The following is a 6,945-nucleotide window of genomic DNA, read 5'->3' as shown; positions in this document are numbered from 1 at the left end:
TTAATTAGCATGGTTTTAGTTGTTTAGGGAATATCTGTTTTTAGGGAGTAGAAACCCTCTTAGAATAGCTCCAGACAAAAAGGGAGATCTGGTGGGAGGTATAGGGCCACCTAGTAGCATGGGGCACGGGCAGCAATGAAACCAAGCCCACAGGGGACTGCAACTGAAATGGAGAAGCCATGTAGCCTGGCCAAGATCCAGCCCCCTTGTCCTCAAGTGTCTGCTGCTATTTGACACTGGATTCATTCCTCTATCTGGCAAGCCTACTTCCTCACTTCAACACATGTGGCCCCAGTGGCACCCTCAGGCCAGGGTTACCATGACCTCTCTGGTCTTGCAGTTTCAGGTAAGGAGTCTCCAGAGTGCCACGCCCACATTCCTGGGAGAGAGAATCTGACTGTGATCACTGAGTTTGTGACCTAGATCAAAAGTCCTCTCTGAGTCCTACCATCTGTCCAGGGAAAAGTAGAGTCCTGCAGTGCATACCTGCAAGGGACCCCCTCCAGTAGGGAGGGCAATTTCTCATGGATGAAGGATGTGGCCTGGAGACAGATCTCAAAAGGAGTCCAAAGGTGCAAGCACCAGTTCCTTGTTTATAGGCACTTGTAAACACCGGATCTGATAGAACATGTTAGTTCGTCAGGAAGGTAGCAGAACAAAGTGGCCAAGATTTGACATTTTGTTAGGGTGCAACCATCCTAATTGGTCCAGGCCTAAAGGAGTTTCTAGGATGCAGCCTTTCAGTTTGAAAACCAGGAATGTTTTTAAGCATTTCCCAGGATAAGGGACATTCACTGATAAACCAAGAAAAGTCCCAGGCATACCAGGGTGATTCCCCTGGATTTTGAAGTTAGTTCAGGTTTTGAATCCTGGTTCAGCTGCCATAGCTGTGTGTCACCCTAGGCAAGGCACTTTACCTCTTATACCTTAGTCTCCACCTTGTCAAATGAGGACAGTAATAGTCTTCTCCTTACAGAATAAGATAAATACCTGGCAAATGCTCAAAAAAATTTTAAGCAATTGAATAATAAACACAAATTAAAAATAGAAGTAAAATGAACAGGTCTCACTCCCACCTCTATCCCTCAGGCCACAGATCCTCGCTTGCCCCTGTCAGAAGTAACCAGTCTTGGCCATCTGGGTGGCTCAGTGGGTTAAGTGTCTGCCTTCAGCTCAGGTCATGATCCCCAGGTCCTGGGATCGAGCCCTGCATTGGGCTTCTTGCTCAGTGGGGAGCCTGCTTCTCCCTGTCCCTCTGTCCCTCTGCCCTTCTTCCTGTTTGTGCTCTCTCTCTCTCTCTCTCTCTCTCTCTCTCTGTGTCAAATAAATAAATAAGGACGCCTGGGTGGCTCAGCAGTTGAGTGTCTGCCTTTGGCTCAGGGCATGATCCCGGGTCTGGGGATCAAGTCCCACATCAGGCTCTCCATGGGGAGCCTGTTTATCCCTCTGCCTATATCTCTGCCTCTTTCTCTCTCTGTGTCTCTCATAAAAAAGTAAATAAAATCTTTTTATAAATAAATAAAATCACTAAATCAATCAATCAATAAACAAAATCTTGTTAAAAAAGTAACCAGTCTTAGCAGTTTCTCATGTATTCTTACAGAGAAAGTCTGTGAATTATAGAAATATGTATATACAGATCTTTTTAATTCAAATGTTGATAGGCTACACATTCTGCTGTGCTGTTGGCTTTTTTTCTTATGTAATACTATATCTTGAAAAGCATTCCACATCAGAACATTTAGGTTTTCTTCATTATTTTTTTAAAGATTGGTCTATTGGGACACTTAGGTGGCTCAGTGGTTGAGCATCTGCCTTGGGCTCAGGGCATGATCCTGGAGTCCCAGGATCGAGTCCCACATTGGGCTCCCTCATGGAGCCCACTTCTCCCTCTGCCTATATCTCTGCCTCTCTCTCTGTCTCTCATGAATAAATAAATAAAATCTTAAAAAATAAATAAATAAAGATTCATCTATTTACTTTAGAGAGAGCAGGGGGAAGTGGAGGGAGAGAATCTCAAGGAGACTCCCTGCTGAGCATGGAGCCCATCCTATGGCTTGATTCTGCAATGCTGAGATCATGACCTAAACCAAAATCAAGAGTTGAATGCTCAACAGACTGAGCTACCCATGCACCCCTGATTTTCCTCATTATTTTTAATTTTTCTCATTATTTTTAATGGCTGTGTAGTATTTCATGGCCTAGAGATATGCTAATTTATTTAGCTTGTCTCACATTGACATTTGAGATGCTAGCAATCTTTTGTTACTGTAGGCATTATGACAAACAATATGATATCATCTTGAATACACATTGTTGTGCACTATGCACACACACAGAAGTGTGGCTGTAGAATAAATTCCTAAATGTGTTAACAATTCTCCTACCAGCATAATGAGGCTAACTACAGTGTGGGGCCCAGAATGAGGGTAAAGAAAGGGCAGCAGCTTCACCTGGGCAGTATACTGGATTGAAGGCAAAGAGTGATGAAGCGATAGCCAATGGTGATTCTGGTGAGAAGTGGGGTGAGCCGGGAATGTTGACTTCTCTGATGTTAAGTGATGTATCCTCTAAATGATGCTCAACCCTCTGCCCCTCCCAGGGAAGGAAATCGAGATTCAAAGTAAGCATGACACTAGTTGGTTTACCAGTGTTCCTTCCAAGGAGACATATATTTTTTAATAAATGATAGTTGCAATGAAAAAAAAAAGAGAATAAATTCCTAGAAGTGGGGGTGCCTGGGTGGCTCAGTAAGTTAGGCATTGACTCTTGGTTTCAGCTCAGGTCATGATCCTAGGGTTGTGGGGTCAAGCCCCTTGTCAGGCTCTGCACTTAGCAGGGAGTCTGCTGGAGACTCTCTCTGCCTCTCCCTCTGCCCTTCCCTCCACTCACACTCTCTCTTTCTTTCTCTAAAATAAATAAATAAAGCCTTAAAATTGGGGCACCTGGGTGGCTCAATGGTTGAACATCTATCTTTGGCTCAGGTTGTGATCCCGGGGTCCTGGGATTGAGTCCTACATCAGACTCCTTGCAGGGAGCCTGCTTCTCCCTCTGCGTATGTCTCTGTCTCTCTCTGTGTGTCTCTCATGAATAAATAAATACACATCTTAAAAAAAAAATCTTAAAAATTCCTCAAAGTGGAGGTGCTGGGTCAAAGGAGCTATTGTTACCATTAGTTATCGTTATTAATATTATCAGTCTCTAAAAAGTCAGATGTTGGATCCACTCTTCCCTTCCAAAGGCAGGTAGATAGTAGCTATCCATCTGATCGTAGGGATCCATATCTAGAGCCTTTATTTTTATTTTACTTTTTTTTAAGATTTTATTTATTTATTTATTTATTTATTTATTTATTTATTTATTCATTCATTCATTCAGAGAGAGCGAAGAGAGAGGCAGAGACACAGGCAGAGGGAGAAGCAGGCTCCATGCAGGAAGCCCAATGTGGGACTCGATCCCGGGTCTCCAGGATCACACCCCGGGCTGCAGGCGGCGCTAAACCGCTGCGCCACCGGGGCTGCCCTATCTAGAGCCTTTAATGAGTAAGAAGTCAGTTAAGTCCTGGTACTGACAACTGGGAAAGCTCTAGAACATCTCTACTACTTCTCTCCTTTCACTACTTCTTTCCCTGTCCACTTTGGCACGTGACTTCGCTCCCACAAAATGGCTCAGTTGACACAGCGTCTCAGCCTGGGAATCTTAGAAAACAGAATCTGGAAAAAAAAAGAAAAAGAAAAGAAAACAGAATCTGAGGCGAAGGTTATATACCAGTACTGTATGGGCACGTGTATTCCGAGGGTAGCAGGAGCTGGGACAAGGGGAGTGAACCAAGGAAAGAGGAAACACGAATGTGAGAGCAGGCATTACTGTGGTGGCCACAGCTTTTGCAAGCACAGTTGCTTCCTCACAAGTGTCACACGGGACATCTTTGAGAAACCAGATTAAGCTTCTGCATCTCTGAGCTTCTGTGGAGTGCCTGGGGTCAGGGGAGGACCAAGAAGGGGGGTCGTTTCCTGTAGGCTGCCAAAGTCTCTCATGAGTCAATGTTTGCCCCTCAGGATATCAAGTCCTTCTCTCTTAGGAGTTGAGCAGCCCAACACTTCCAGCAGTTATAGTGAATGCTAGGACCCAGGACAGCCTCCGAGGCCCCTGTGAATCTGCAGGGCGCATCGCGTGAGTCCCAGGACTTCGAGGTGCTCCCCGAGGTCTGTTACGTCAGCAGCAACAGAGAACCCGCATGGCAGAGGTAGCAGCACAGGTGCTGGTGTAAGGCCAGGTCTTGTTTCAAGCGGAACAAGGAGCAACCCAAAGTAAGTTACCGCTCATGTTCTGGCCAGAAAGGAAGGCAAGAACAGGATTTTAATAGCACACAAAGTGACTTTGGTGCAGTTGGGGACATTGCCATATTTCACTGATTCTGAGATGTACAATTTTGTTACCCTTTAGTGGCAGCAGTGAAGTCAGGATGCATCTCACAATTGACAACAGGTCAGTTTTTGCTTGTTTGTTTATTTAAGATTTTATTTATTCATGAGAGACATAGAGAGAGAAGCAGAGACACAGGCAGAGAGCCTGATGCAGGACTTGTTCCCCAGACTCCGGGATCACGCCCTGAGCCGAAGGCAGATACTCAACGGCTGAGCCACCCAGGCATCCTCATCAGCATTTAATTGGCACTTTTGTTTGCTTTCTTAGTGGCATGTGGTGGCATTTTAGATGAAATACAGTAATTTATTTAAGCTGACGTGTATCAGCATGTCTCTTGATATCCTGGACCCAGAAAGATTCTCACACCAGAGGCACTCCCATCTCCTATGGGGAAGACCCATAAAAGGAAAAGCAATTAACAAATTCATAAATCAGGGACCTCATATTCCCATTGTTGATAATAAACTTTCACTACAATTAATATGACCATTTGTTGCTTGCACATATCAGTACTTGAAAATGTTTGTTAAGGTCAAGTCCAGGCTGTGAAACCAACGTTCTTTTGTGTGTTTGTGCTGAGTAATAGCTCCATGAAGGTAGGACTCCATGCTGAAGATTAATGCTTCCTTTGCTTTGACAAAAGTGCAACAGCAGGAGTCTACTCTTTTAAAAAATGTTTTTATTTTAAAAATTTATTTGAGATAGAGCATAAGCAGAGGGAATGGCAGAGGGGAGGAGAAGCAGGCTGAGCAGGGAGCCCAGTGCAGGTCTCAATCCCAGGACCCTGAGATCAGACCTGAGCCAAAGGCACACACTTACCTGACTGAACGACCCAGGTACCCCTCCACTCTCTCTTTTCTTTAAAATATTTTATTTATTTATTCATGAGAGATAAAGAGAGAGAGGGGCAGAGACACAAGCAGGCTCCATGCAGGGAGCCCGATATGGGACTCGATCCCAGGTCTCTAGGATCATACCCTGGACCGAAGGCGGCGCTAAACCACTGAGCCACCCGGGCTTTTTTTTTTTTTTTTTAATTGTGTATAGGTATGAGTGTGTTTAACCAGTATGATTCAGGTTTTTATTCATATTTAATATCATAAGTTGTGATGCTCTAAAATGTAGTCTTTAGGGGTACCTGGATGGTCTCAGTTGGTTAAGCGTCTACCTCGGGCTCAGGTCATGATCCAGAGTGCTGGGATTGAGCCTGACATCAAGCTCCCTGCTCCTTGGGGAGCCTGCTTCTCCCTCTCCCTCTGTAGCTCCCTTTGCTTGTGCTTGCTCTCTGTCAAATAAATAAAATCTTTAAAAAATAAAAAATAAAATGAAATGTGGTCTTTAGAGTCTAAATTCTTTATATTCAAAGTGTAGTCCTTGAGCTAGCAGTATTGGACAATGCCTGGGAACTTGCTAGGAATGCAGTCTGAGACTCCATCCTAGCCATGCCTGCTGAATCAGAATACATATTTATTTATTTATTTATACTTATATTTTTTATTAGAATACATATTTAAAATGTAAAGTCCCATGATGCCTGGGTGGCTCAGTGGTTGAGCATCTGCCTTTGGCTCAGGTCATGATCCTGGGTCCTAGGATTGAGTCCCATATCAGACTCCCTAACAGGAGCCTGCTTCTCCCTCTGCCTGTGTCTCTGTCTCTTTCTCTCTCTCTCTGTCTCTCATGAATAAATAAATTTAAAATCTTTAAAAAAATGCAAGCTCCCAAATCAACTGATGAGTGGATAAACAAATATGATCTATCCACACAATGCAATATTATTCAGCCATAAAAAGGAATGCAGTATGATGGATGCTATGACATAGGTAAACCCTGAAAATATTATGTTAAGTGACAGAAACCAGACACAGAAGGTCACATACTGTACGATTCCATTCATTTGAAATGTCCAAGATAGGTAGATGAGTGTTTGCCTCGGGAATGAAAGAAAGGAGGAATCTGGAGTCACTGGTAAATGGGTGATGGGTTTCTTTTGGGGAGTGATGGAAATGTTCTAGAACTAGAGAGTGGTGATAGTTGCCCAACATTGTGAATATACTAAACACCACTGAGTTGTACACTTAAAATTTTTTAATTTTATGCTACATGAATTTTATCTCAAAAACATTTTTTAAATGAAGCCAACATAGCACATTTTCTGCAACTTTTAGCAAATCTGTTTCTTTTGTTCCCACAGGAGAGAAAAAGAAAATGCTGCTTAAGTCATTGCAGTAGAAAAAAAAAAAAAAAAAAAAAAAAAAAAAAAGTCATTGCAGTAGAAAGAAATGCCATCAGCTATTCATTGTTCCCCAAGTAGTACAAAGTGAAAATCCTGTGGCTTTTTTTTTTGGATCATCTATGGAAGTGTAAAGTAAAGTAAAAGGTTTCCAATAAATACAGTGCTGTGTTAATATCATTAAAAGTTAAAAATAGGGTGCCTGGGTGGCTCAGTTGGTTGAGCGTCTGCCTTCAGCTCAGGTCCTGATCCTGGGGTCCTATGATTGGTCCCATGTTGGGCTC

The 6,945-nt window shown here is 43.2% G+C and overlaps 1 long non-coding RNA gene across 1 annotated transcript; it reads left to right on the top strand.

The window, feature by feature from the left end:
- The first annotated feature begins 3,689 nt into the window (after positions 1 to 3,689).
- Positions 3,690 to 6,654, top strand: LOC119870815. The gene is made up of 3 exons (XR_005356374.1): positions 3,690 to 4,310; positions 4,447 to 4,488; positions 6,623 to 6,654. It is a non-coding gene; the product is annotated as an uncharacterized LOC119870815 (long non-coding RNA).
- Positions 6,655 to 6,945: the final 291 nt, after the last annotated feature.

This window comes from Canis lupus, chromosome 3 (genome assembly GCF_011100685.1).
Source record: "Canis lupus familiaris isolate Mischka breed German Shepherd chromosome 3, alternate assembly UU_Cfam_GSD_1.0, whole genome shotgun sequence".
Classification (NCBI taxonomy): Eukaryota; Metazoa; Chordata; class Mammalia; order Carnivora; family Canidae; genus Canis; species Canis lupus.
This window is presented reverse-complemented; position numbering and strand designations above follow the sequence as displayed.